The sequence below is a fragment of the Rana temporaria genome, chromosome 9, assembly GCF_905171775.1.
Source record: "Rana temporaria chromosome 9, aRanTem1.1, whole genome shotgun sequence".
Taxonomy (NCBI): Eukaryota; Metazoa; Chordata; class Amphibia; order Anura; family Ranidae; genus Rana; species Rana temporaria.
In genome coordinates, this window is record NC_053497.1 from 162,088,360 (window position 1) to 162,101,783 (window position 13,424).

General features: G+C 44.2%; 1 protein-coding gene across 4 annotated transcripts in view; it reads left to right on the forward strand.

The window, feature by feature from the left end:
* The window catches only part of RABEPK (Rab9 effector protein with kelch motifs), a 342,909-nt gene that overhangs the window by 161,691 nt on the left and 167,794 nt on the right, over positions 1-13,424 (forward strand). The window lies entirely within an intron of this gene.

Consider the following 13,424-nt stretch of genomic DNA (forward strand, 5'->3'; position numbering starts at 1 on the left):
AGCACTCATACGGCTAGTGGAAAATTCTTCACAGTAAAAGCTGTGAAAATGTTGAATAGACTTCCTCCAGAGGTTGTTCTGGCCAGCTCAGTAGATTGCTTTAAGAAAGGCCTGGATTCTTTCCTAAATGTACATAATACAACTGGATACTAACAATTATAGGTAAAGTTCATCCAGGGAATATCCGATTTGCCTCTCGATGATCAGGGAGGATTTTTTTCCCCTGCTGTAGCAAATTAGATCATGTTTTTCACCTTCCTATGTTTAACTATGGGTATAGGATTGTGTATTTGGAATTGTATGATTTTTTATTTATTTTTTATTGATTGAACTGGATGGACTTTTTTTTTTCAACCTGACTAACTATGTATGTTACCAGAAAGAAAAAAAACAGTGAATCCAATTTTTTGCAGAGTAAGGGACAATTTTAAACATTCTATCGAATGCCTTCTCCGCACTCAAAGTAAGGAGCAGAGAAGGCACCCGATGGACCTCCACATACTTCCACAAGTTTAAAATCCTCCTGTTCCCATCTGGAGCCTGCCAACCCTGGACAAACCCCACTTGATCAGGTCCAAAACCGATCTCAAACAGTGAAGTTAGGACCCTTCACTTCTGAGAAACGCACAGTATCGTGCGGAGTCCCTGAAGGATCACCTCTGTCGCCGGTGTTATTCAACATCTATCTTGGTCCTCTTTTTGAAATCATCAGCAGCCAAAAAATGCTCTATCACTCATATGCAGATGACACGCAACTATATTTCCGCATTTGCAATAGAAAGGATCACCACCTCAATCTAGAGACATGCCTCTCTTTGATAGAGAACTGGATTACAAAGAGTTACCTTAAAGCGGGGGTTCACCCTATCGACAGGAAAAAAAAAAATTTTTTATCTTTTACCTTTAAATCAGGCACTGTAGCGCGAGCTACAGTATGCCTGTCCCGAATTTTTTCCCCCCATACTCACCTTGTAGTCGTCCATCGAAGATACCGGGGAATGGGCGTGCCTCTGGAGACGGAGGATGATTGACGGCCGGCTCTGGCGCGTCACGCTTCTCCGGAAATAGCCGAAATAGGCTTGGTCTTCACGACGCGTGCGCATAGCCTGTGCGCACGCGCCGTGAAGAGCCGAGACCTACTCCGGCTGTCTTCGGGGAGAGTGACGTGCCAGGGCCGGCCGTCAATCATCCTCCCTCTCCATAGGCACGCCCATTCCCCGCGGGAGCCGGAATCTACGATGGACGACTACGAGGTGAGTACGGGGTTAAAAAAATCGGGACAGGCATACTGTAGCTCGCGCTACAATGCCTGTCTCGATGGTAACATCATGGGATTGTGGGTGAACTACCGCTTTAAACTCAATGGAGCAAAAACAGAACTTCTCCTGTTTCACGCCAAACTGAGGAATCAACATGCAACACCGTGGATACCCCCGCCCATTCTGGGCAAAATCATCTCCCCTAGCGCCAAAGTCAAAAGTCTCGGGATCATCTTCGACTCCGACATGACAATGGACGCACAAATAGGGTCGGTTGTCAGCGGTTCTCACCATCTGCTGCGCCTATTACGCAGACTGACTCCTTTTATTCCCAAAGAAGACATAGCGTCGTAGTGGGATCAATTGTTAACTCCAGATTTGACTATGCTAATGCCCTTTACCTCGGACTCCCAAAGTACCAAATCGCTCGTCTGCAAGTCGTTCAAAATACGGCCGCCAGACTTGTCACTGGGAAAAAGCCCTGGGAATCAATCTCACCTTCAGTAAGAACCCTTCACTGGTTGCCAGTAAAAGACAGAATTGCTTTTAAAGCACTCTGTCTAACCCATAGATGTATCCATGGGAATGCTCCCCATTATCTATGCGAAAAAATAAAAGCCCATAATCCCAATCGTGTTCTGCGATCCACCAATCAAAATCTTCTTCAGATACCGAAAGCTAACTACAAGTCCAAAGGAGATAGAAGATTCGCGGTGCAAGGTCCCAGACTATGGAACGCTTTACCAACCAGCGTTCGGTTGGAGGAGAATCACTTAGCCTTCAGGAAAAAGATCAAAACTCATCTCTTTTGATATCAAAAGAGACAGGTACAGCAAGCGCCCAGAGGCGATTAAGTTCGCATGTGTCGCGCTATATAAGTTTCTCATTCATTCAATAAGTAATTGTGTTACTGTATATCCAATAAATGGGAAGCTATCGATTTAAAATATAACCAGTTAATAACCGCCCTATAGACAATATACGTCTACAAGGCGGTTGCTTAACTCTGGGAGGACGTCCATGGACGTCCTCCCAGAATTGCGCTCCCCCTCGCCCTCTGGATCATGGTAAATCGCTGCTGATAGCGGCGGTTTACCACGTGATTGCTCCGTCCAATGACGGATTGATCACTTGTAAACAAACCGGTGTCATGTGATGACGCCGGTTCCTCCCTCCCCCCTCTGTACCGAATGGTACAGTGTGAGAGGAGAGGGGGGGGGAGAGAGCGGATGCAGCACAAGTGCTGTGGGCTGGATCTGTGACAAATGCAGTCACAGATCCAGCCATCCATCCCTGCTCAGCCATCCCTGCCCCATACTGTGCAATACTCTGCAATACCCCACACTACTCTGCAATACCCCACAATACTCTGCAATACCCCACACTACTCTGCAATACCCCACACTACTCTGCAATACCCCACAATACTCTGCAATACTCTGCAATACCCCCACAATACTCTGCAATACCCCGCAATACTCTGCAATACCCCACACTACTCTGCAATACCCCACACTACTCTGCAATACCCCACAATACTCTGCAATACTCCGTAATACCCCGCAATACTCTGCAATACCCCGCAATACTCTGCAATACCCCACACTACTCTGCAATACCCCACACTACTCTGCAATACCCCACAATACTCTGCAATACCCCACAATACCCTGCAACGTCGCCTATGGGGATTTTTAAGTAGCAAAGTTTGGCGCCATTCCACGAGCGTGTGCAATTTTGAAGGGTGACATGTTGGGTATCTATTTACTCGGCGTAACTTCATCTTTCACATTTATGCAAAAGAATGAAGAAAAAATACTAAATTTGCTAAATTTTATAACAGAAACAAAGAAAAATTCATTTTTTTTACAGAATTTTCAGTCTTTTTTCTCTTAGCGCAAAAAATAAAAAACCCAACGGTGATTAAATACCACCAAAAGAAAGCTCTGATTGTGTGAAAAAAAGGATGATATTTTTATTTGGGTACAGTGTTGTATGACTGAGTAATTGTCATTCAAATTGTGAGAGCACCGAAAGCTGAAAATTGGTTTGGTTATTAAGTGGGTTTACGTGCCCAGTGATCAAATGGTTAAATCAGAAAAAATGTTTATTGTGCCAATAAAATAATATACAAAATACAGACCATCAGAAAGAAGGTCACAAATAAAAATAAAAGAAAACAAATAAATCTTGTATAATACAATAGCGGCACCAAAATTAAATAGAAACAAAACACATACTATCAATTACAAAGACAGTGCTGGGTAGGCAAAAACAGCCTCACCCCCCAACACGACCACTCATGAGGCCAATGGGCCACAACTTAAACTCTGCACCCCACAGTCTGCCCATAAAATCATAGCCACTTCCCACCATTAATCAAAGTTTTATGCCTAAAGTAAAGTTCTTATAGAGTATACACTTCAAACCAGGCCAGATCTTTCTCCTAGATAGGAAATGCCTCTCAAACCTGCAACAGCCGAGTCAAAACCAATCTCGGAGGTGCCAGTCCAGGGGTCTCCAACCAGGGCTGCCAAATGGAATAAAATTTCCGGGCTGCATTTCTATGCTGATATGTATGGTGCTCCCGTATAAGGATAAGATTAACTTGTTCAATCCATTGTTTCTTAGTCGGAACGTGCGGGGACAACCAGAATCTAGCTATCAGTTTCCTTGCAAGGTACAAAAGTCTAATCACTGCAATATTAACTGAATGAGGGTAAATTTCTTCATCTACTGCCCCCAGTATGCATATTAGGGGGTCCAAAGGGACCCTAACTAGGAATACAGAGGAAATAACCTCTGTAACATTACCCCAGAACCGGTGCAGCTTAGGACAGTGCCACATCAGATGGATAAACTAACCCTCCACCCCGCAGTGTTTTGGACATAGAGAGGAATCCCTTCTACCCCAACGGAACAATTGAATAGGCGTGCGATAACCCCTATGCAACAAAAACAGGTGAGATAGCCTATGTGACTGCGAAACCGAAGTAAGAGGTCCCGCTTGTAAACATAAGTCCCATGTTTCACCATTAATGTCTCCCAGGTCTTCCGTCCACCCTCTCCTGCACGGTAAAGTTGCTGCGTCCTGCTCTGTCGACAGAAGGGTAGAATAGACATGGGATATTAGGACTTTTTTGTCCTTACCAAAGAATATATATTTTATTAAATGATGACTAGATAATTGGAGAGTAGAAATCTGACCCTGGGCTTGCAGGGCATGCTGGAGCTGCAAGTACCTATACAATTGATGCCTAGGAAGATTGAATTCAGTCTGCAGTTCCTGAAATAATTTAAGTACATTTTGGTGATATATCTGGGCTACATTGTGAATACCAGCCAGCTTCCAGGACAGGAAACCGTCCAGCCCACAGACCTCCGCTAGATTGGGATTATCCCATAGGGGAGTCTCTACAAGAAATCCTGAAACTCTCAAATTAGACCTCACCATGGACCACAATTTCCTAAGGAGAACCACGGTTGACGCCACCTGTGGCAGGTGCGGAAACCCTGCCTCCAAACACGCCAAAACCGAAGCATCCCGAGACCCCATACGTAACAGAGTGTCAATGGAATCGCTTTCATTGATACACCCCATTCCACACAAATGCTGAAACTGAGAAGCCAAGAAATAGAATTTAGGGTTAGGGACCACAGCACCACCCTGGTCTTTACCATATTGTAATGTAGAAACCCGAATACGGGCAGTTTTTTTCTTCCATATTAAAGATCTAAATAAGGTATCTATCCGAGTGAACCACCTACGAGGTATCCACTGAGGCGAGTTGTGCATTATATATAAAAGTTGTGGGCCCCACACCATCTTGATCAGATTAATCCTACCTATAACTGAAAGCGGGAGTTTACACCAGGTATTACAGGTCGTTTGCAAACATCTAAAAAGAGGTAGGAGATTCTCCTCTAAGTACTTCTGCAGGCTGGCCAACACCTGAACCCCCAAATATTTAAAAGAGGAGACCACCTTCAGGGACCTTGCAGCATCCGGCAGCGAAGCAATTGGGCCATCTATGGGCATAAGGACAGACGTACTCCAATTAATGGAAAAACCTGACAAAGAGTCAAATTGTTTAATCAACTCCATAGCCGCTGTAAGGGATGTGCCCACATCCCCTAAATACAGTAATGTGTCGTCTGCGTAAAGGGAAATCTTTTCCATGCATGTACCTCTATTAAAGCCAGTAACCGCAGGGGATGATCTATCAGGGCCGCCAACGGTTCAAGGGCCAATGCAAACAGCAGGGGCCATAATGGACACCCCTGCCGTGTGCCTCTAAACAAAGGAAAAGAGTCTGTAAGATCTCCATTTACGCGGATCCTAACCATAGGGGCAGCATACAATAAACGCACCCACCTAATAAAAGTGTCCCCCAAACCAAAGCGATCCAGGACCTCCCACAAATAGGGCCATTCGACGCTGTCAAAAGCTTTGGCAGCGTCCAATGAAAGAATTGCCCTCTGGCCTTCATTATCCGCAGGTAGCTGAAGATTAAGAAAAAGGCGCCTGATGTTGAGGGTCGTTGACCGAGAAGGGATGAACCCTGACTGATCCTTATGAACAAGCTTATGTATAACTTTAGTTAGTCTAGTAGCCAACACCGTGGCCAGTAATTTCACGTCAGTCGTCAACAAAGAGATGGGCCTATATGAGTCCGGAGAGTGAGCCTCCTTACCAGGTTTCAATAACAGCACCACTTTAGCTTCATTCATGGACCGAGGCAAGGTACCCTTGTCATACGCATCCACGAACACCTCCCTCAAAAGAGGTATCAATACGTCCGAGTATCGCCTATACACCTCCGCCGGCAAGCCATCCGAACCCGGAAACTTACCAGGAGAGGAAAACGCTAACGCCTCCAACATCTCATCAGCCATAAGCGGAGCACTCAATTGCTCCACATCTGAGGCCGACAGACGCGGAATTTGACATCGGTCCAAGAAAGAGGCAATCTTTTGCTTAGCAGTGGACACCTTAGAAGAGTACACATCAGCATAAAAATCTCTGAATATGGATAAAATATCCGCATGAGACGACACCAAAGCCCCCGAAGGAGCAGTGAATGCCTCTATATGGGCAGAGCCCCTCTGTGATCTCACCATCATAGTTAGCATATGGCCGGTACCCTCCCCTTCCTCAAAGTATTTTTGTTGGAGAAAAAAACTTTTATTTTCAGCCTTAGTCAGGATTACATGTTTAGCAATATTCTGAGCTTCACCCCATGCCCTCTCAGTCCGTTCAGAGGGGGAATCCACAAAAGCCGATTCAGCCCTCTCAACCTCCCGAAGCACAAATTGCTCCCAGGATCTCGTCCCAGCTTTAATTGCATTAATGGATCTGATAAACTGACCCCTTAGATAAGCATTAAGTGCATCCCAAAAAACGTTAAATCCTGTAGAATGCTTGTTAGCCTTAATAAAATTAACCAAATCAGTATGAATAGGATCGGGAGTGGGGAACAGAAGCAACCAAAACGGGTTGAGCCTCCAAAAAGAATTCTTAGCAATTCTGGAAGTCAATACTTCAACACACAAAGGGGAGTGGTCCGAAATGATTCTTACCTCATACCGCATAGAGACTATTACCCAGGCCAAGATCAATCCTAGAAAGGCCTCTGTGCAAAGCCGAAATACAAGAATAACATTTCTCCTGTGGATGGCTAAGCCTCCAAACATCTCTCAGCCCCAGCTCCTGCACAAGCCGAGCAAATGGCGTTGAGCTCCCTCTCGGGGCGGCCACCGACACCCCAGGAGAAAATTTGTCAAGACTCACATAAAAAAAATGAAGGGGCCATGCGGAGGGTGACGCGGCCAGAGCAGGAGGAAACTTCCCAGCAGCAGCATGAGGCAGACCGTAGAGAGGTGACCCAGGAGCCAGAGCTTAGAGGCCTGAAGGAGATGCTACTTACTCTCCCAACACGCGCTGATATACTCGCTCTGCCTACAAGAGCAGAGATGGAGGCCCTTGTGTTGAGAATGGAGGAGTCGCATCGAAAAGAGCTGGAAACTGTACAGGAGGACGTACAGCAACTAACAGATAAGTTGACACAAATGGAAATTGCGGGGGGGTTGTTGGAAAAACGTGTTGCGAGCCTAGAACAGGCGCAGAGGTTACAAACTTTGCAAGTTGATTCTTTACAGCTGAAATTAGAGGAAATTGAGGACCGCAGCAGGCGCAGAAACCTGAGGTTTAGGGGGGTACCCGAGTCAATCGGGAAAGAGGCTTTACAGCAGGCAATTGAGACAATATGTCGCCAGTTGATGGACCCCCCTAGCCCTCAACCCCTTGAATTTGAGCGGTTACACAGAGCCTTGGGACCACCATCAGAAAATATAAATAGGCCGCGAGATATAATTTGCTGCTTTCACTACTTTGCACATAAAGAGCTTATCAGTCGGAGGGCCTGGGCAGTAGGTGAGATTATATTTGAGGGGTCCAGGATACAGATACTGCCAGACCTTTCTCGCGCCACGTTACAGCGTAGGGCTATGTTACGCCCAATGCTGGATAAAGTCAAGCAAGCAGGAGGGACATATCGTTGGGGATACCCTATTGCGGTCATAATAAAAAGGAACACACAGTCATTCCATCTACAACAACCCCTGGAACTCCCAGAGCTCTTCAAATTTATGGAAATGGAGGAGATAGAGGTGCAAAACTGGCTGCAACATTTACCAGGACTTTCTAGAGGTACAGCCAAATTCACAGGTCTAAAGAGGACCGAGAAGAGAAAGGAGAGTCTGTTGGGACCCCCTCAAGGAGAAAAGGGGGCCCGCTAATACGGGGACTCCCCCTTCTTTTTTTTTTCTTCCTTTTTTTTTTTTTATTAAGCTTCATTCATAGAGATGATAGATAAGTTGCACACGTCCTCTGGATGGGAATACGAGACATTGTGTTCTGGATATTAAAACCCCCATTATTCTCTTTTTTTTTTTTTTTTTTTATGACCTTTCCTCCCCCAGGTTATGTTTAAATTTTGAGATGAATGAGGACAGTGTTTCCTACCGTCCTAGCCCCAAAGTGCCCCCGGCTTTGACGGGGGTTATGCCCAGCCTGGGCTCAGCCCCCCTGAAGGAGCCCCATGAAATTATTATTTTTTTTTTGGTGGATTTTTTTTTTTTTTTTAGGGGGGAGGGTGGGGGGGGGAGTTGGGTTTTTCGAGTGTTATTCTCACTTATGTTTATTAGTCTCCTCTTTGTTGTGCTTTTACAGAGGAGAAAAAGCAGAGATTATTTGTAGATATATGTTCACTATAATGAAAGGTAACGGTGGTGCAGTCAAGGTACCCCAGAGTATGTTATGAGGTGGTATTTATTTATTTATTTACTTATTTTTATTTTTCTATTTATTCTTTATTTTTTATTTTTTTCCTTTGCGCTTCCCCTTTTTGGATTTTTCAATATAGGGGACCACAGTGCGATTAACTGCGGCCCCATAGGAAGCAATATGAAGCGCAATGCACTAATGTAACACAATGTACACAATGTATTATATATAATATGCACAAGATTTTGGGTGGGGGGGGGGAGGTGGGGAAGGGGTTCCTCTCCTCCCCAGTCACCCCCCTTCTTAAGCCCCTGATTAATTAAGGTACACAATATCACTTAAGGTGTGGGGGTTGGGGGACGGGGGGGGTCTGGGGGAGAGGAAAGGGAGGAATGAGGTGGGGGGGGGAAACCAAACAATGGGGTAGGGGGGGCCGAGCCTGAGGGCTTTTGGGGGGGGGGGGAAGATAGAGGTAAAATTTAGAGGCGGTGCAACAAATAGAGGTTAAGGTTGGAAGGGAAAGGGGAAGAGTCCATCTGTAAGGCCAATAATAAGAAAGTGGGCTGGGAAGTAGAAGTAGAAATAGTCGGAGGGTGGATGGAGGGGGGGGGGGCAGACTGGAATGTCTTGCTTGTTTTCTTTTTTTTTTATTGTGTATACTGCACCACCTGATTGGATCGGCCCCCGGATTAGGCTATTGCCCACTGAACCATTGAGGGAAGGGGTTAAAAGTGGGTATTGTCCCTAAAAGGGCTTTAGTAACGGGTGGTAGGGGTGGGTTGGGGGGATAAGAGTCGTTAGAGTGGGGAAAGGGTTTTTTTTTTTTTTTTTTTTTTTTTTAACTCCTCTCTCTCCTAGTTTTTCTCTTCCCGCTCCTCTCCTCCTCAAAAGCCGGAGATGGAGGGAATAAAAATAACCTCCCTGAACGCTAAGGGACTTAATGTCCCTGAAAAATGCAGGATGTTGATGAACGACCTGCGATATGCAGAGACAGACATAGCCTATATACAGGAGACTCATTTCAGGACGGGGGGGCTGCCTCTGCTGCAAAATAGGTTCTTTCCATCAGCATATCATGCAGGAAACCAGGAAGCTAAATCCAAAGGGGTTTCTATTTTGATATCCAACAGAATTCCCTGGACACTGGAAGATAGGCATCAGGACCCAAAAGGGAGATATCTTTTCTTGAAAGGGATGATAGGAGGAATTAAAGTAACTTTAGCTACGGTGTATTTTCCGAATGTACATCAAGATACCTTTATGAGGAAAACCCTCAAGGAATTGAGGACATTTTCGGAAGGTAAACTAATTCTGGGAGGAGATTTCAACATCCCCCTGAGCCCAAAAATGGACACTTCGAGGGGAACCTCATCTATCACAGAGGGGGTCAGACGGGGGGTCTTGCGCAGCCTATATGAGGCCCAGTTGGCGGATGTGTGGAGGACGATGAATGGGGATGAAAGGGATTATACATTCTACTCGAATCCACATCAGGTCTATTCTCGGATAGACCTGTTCATGATCCCCCATTATCTGATCTCCTCTGTGGTAGAGGTGTCCATTGGGAATATAACATGGTCAGACCATGCCCCTGTGAGCTTGCGTATCTCATTGCTTAGTACAGGGCCTACTCAGGATAGAAGGTGGCGCCTAAACGAAAGCCTCCTGCAGAACAGGGAAGTGAGGGAGGATGTTGCTCGGGAAATTACAGAGTATTTCCAAATGAATGATATTCCAGGGAGCAACCCAGGGATGGTCTGTGAAGCCCACAAGGCGGTGATTAGGGGGGCCCTGATCAGACATGGAGCGAACCTAAAAAGGAAGCGAGAACAGCAGGTCAAAAATATACTAGCAGAAATTCAGGAACTGGAACTCCGACATAAAAAGTTACATACCCCACAGATAGGTAGAGAACTGAGTCACCTGAGAAGGCAGATTACAGAGATATTAAGATACAAAGCCAAAGCAAGCATACAAAGAGGAAGGAAAATAAATTACGAATTTGGCGACAAGTGCAGTAAATTATTAGCTGGAAAACTGAAAGAGAAGAGCCAACAAACATTTGTTTCACAAATTAAGGGGAAGGAGGGACAATTAAAACAGAAACCGAAGGATATAGTGGAGGAGTTTGGTAGATACTACTCCTCTCTATATAATTTGACTCAGATACCAATAGCGCCTTCAAAAATAGAAGAATATCTCTCAACAATGGACTTAGCCAAGTTGTCACCAATTGCCAGGGCTAGCTTAGAAACCGCGATCTCGATAGAAGAACTAGAGGCAGTATTAAAAACTATGGCGGACGGGAAAGCCCTGGGCCCAGACGGCTACACAATAAGGTATAAAAATGGAAAACAGTGCAGCGCTATTATTAATAATTAAATACTTAAATACAATTGAGTAAAAGTGCAAAAAAAAATTGTGTAGACAAAAATCCTTGATGAAAAAGAGTCAGAATAAAATAGGATAATAATGAGTGTAAAAGAGACAGCAAAGTCCGTTTGAAAGCCCAAAATTAAAGAGTGTCTCAATCCGGTGTTGTTTCATCTATAGAAAAGTTCCTTAAATAACAAAATGTGATGAATTCTTGATTGCTGTGAAATGGTGTTCACCCATGCAATTCGTGAAATAGGATTAACCGCTTACCAGAGGTAAAGACTGTTTTCCACCAGTCTTATAGAGCCTATGGGAAGTCAGGTCTCCCAATACCTTTTCAATGATAATGAAACTCAGCATTCAATCCGGGTGTCATAAAATGGAACAAGAGAAACTTCTCATAGTGCATAACGTTTAAACCAAAGAGTTACGTTTAATTAAGTAATGCACTTACAGTTAAGTTGCCAAAAACTGCATAACAGTGGACAAGGATAAAAAAGAGAGCGCTTCAGCTGTAGTGTTCCGATGCTCCTCGCTACTCAGTCTGCAACCACGGCCAGCGTTCAGGACGGAACGCGATGACGAACCTGGTGCTGTATGTTAGACTTTTATTATCAGCAATAAAAGTCTAACACACAGCACCAGGTTCTGGATGGTTTTTAACCCATGAACATTTTGTATCTAAACGGAATCAAAGCAAAGCTTACCTGTGCTGAGTGATGATTATCCAGACTGTCCTGCAGGTTAATCTCTGTAACTTTTGTGATTGTTGGGTGCCGTGACGTCATCGCGTTCCGTCCTGAACGCTGGCCGTGGTTGCAGACTGAGTAGCGAGGAGCATCGGAACACTACAGCTGAAGCGCTCTCTTTTTTATCCTTGTCCACTGTTATGCAGTTTTTGGCAACTTAACTGTAAGTGCATTACTTAATTAAACGTAACTCTTTGGTTTAAACGTTATGCACTATGAGAAGTTTCTCTTGTTCCATTTTATGACACCCGGATTGAATGCTGAGTTTCATTATCATTGAAAAGGTATTGGGAGACCTGACTTCCCATAGGCTCTATAAGACTGGTGGAAAACAGTCTTTACCTCTGGTAAGCGGTTAATCCTATTTCACGAATTGCATGGGTGAACACCATTTCACAGCAATCAAGAATTCATCACATTTTGTTATTTAAGGAACTTTTCTATAGATGAAACAACACCGGATTGAGACACTCTTTAATTTTGGGCTTTCAAACGGACTTTGCTGTCTCTTTTACACTCATTATTATCCTATTTTATTCTGACTCTTTTTCATCAAGGATTTTTGTCTACACAATTTTTTTTTGCACTTTTACTCAATTGTATTTAAGTATTTAATTATTAATAATAGCGCTGCACTGTTTTCCATTTTTATGTCTTTTAATTTGTTGTACACATTTTAGTGCTAGCAGCTACCTGTTTTTTGTTTGTTCACAACAATATTCATCACTCTTTATCACTAATTAACCAGCGCAGCATCAACCTTTGGTTTTTTTTCTTTTACACAATAAGGTACTATAAGGAATTTGGAACAATATTGGGAGGGCAGCTAATAAAAGTTCTCAATGCAGTGGGCTGGACAGCTGAGTTTCCACCAGATTCCTTGTTGGCACATATTGTAGTTATCCCCAAAGAGGGAAAGGACCCGGCGGAGTGTAGCAGTTACAGGCCGATTTCGTTGCTTAATTCGGATTTAAAACTTTTTACGAAGATTTTGGCGAGACGAATTCAGGTTTGGCTACCCGACCTAGTGGATAGGGACCAAGTGAGTTTTGTCCCTACACGGGAGGCAAGAGATGGTACAATAAAAGTCCTCAACTTGGTGCAGGAGGCTGGTGACGGGGACATCCCTTGCGTGTTCCTAAATACCGATGCCGAAAAGGCTTTTGATAGAGTGAACTGGAATTTCATGTTTTCGGTGTTGAGACATGTGGGGATGGGGGAGAATATGTTAAGATGGATTGGGAGTGTATATACTGGTCCACGAGCGGCAGTGAGAGTGAACGGGATATTCTCCAAAACCTTCCAGATCACAAACGGAACGCGCCAGGGATGTCCCCTGTCACCACTGTTATTCGTATTATCTCTGGAGCCCTTACTAAATAAAATACGCAAAAACCCGGATATACAGGGTATTCAGATAGGGGAGGAAACACATAAAGTAACTGCTTTTGCAGATGATCTGCTGTTCGCTGTATCAAACCCACATGTTTCTCTTCCCAACCTTGTCAAAGAAATAGCCATATTTGGAGAACTTTCCAACTTAAAAATAAATCAGGCAAAGTCTGAAGCAATGAGTGTGTCGATGACATCCCATAAACAGTCGATTGTACAACAAAACTTTGGTTTCAAATGGAAGACTGCACTAAAGTTCTTGGGCACCCTGATTCCAGCAAACATAAAATACGTTTTTTAAATAAACTTTCCACCACTTCTTAATTCAATAAAAACACTACTTGAGAAATGGCAACATGGATT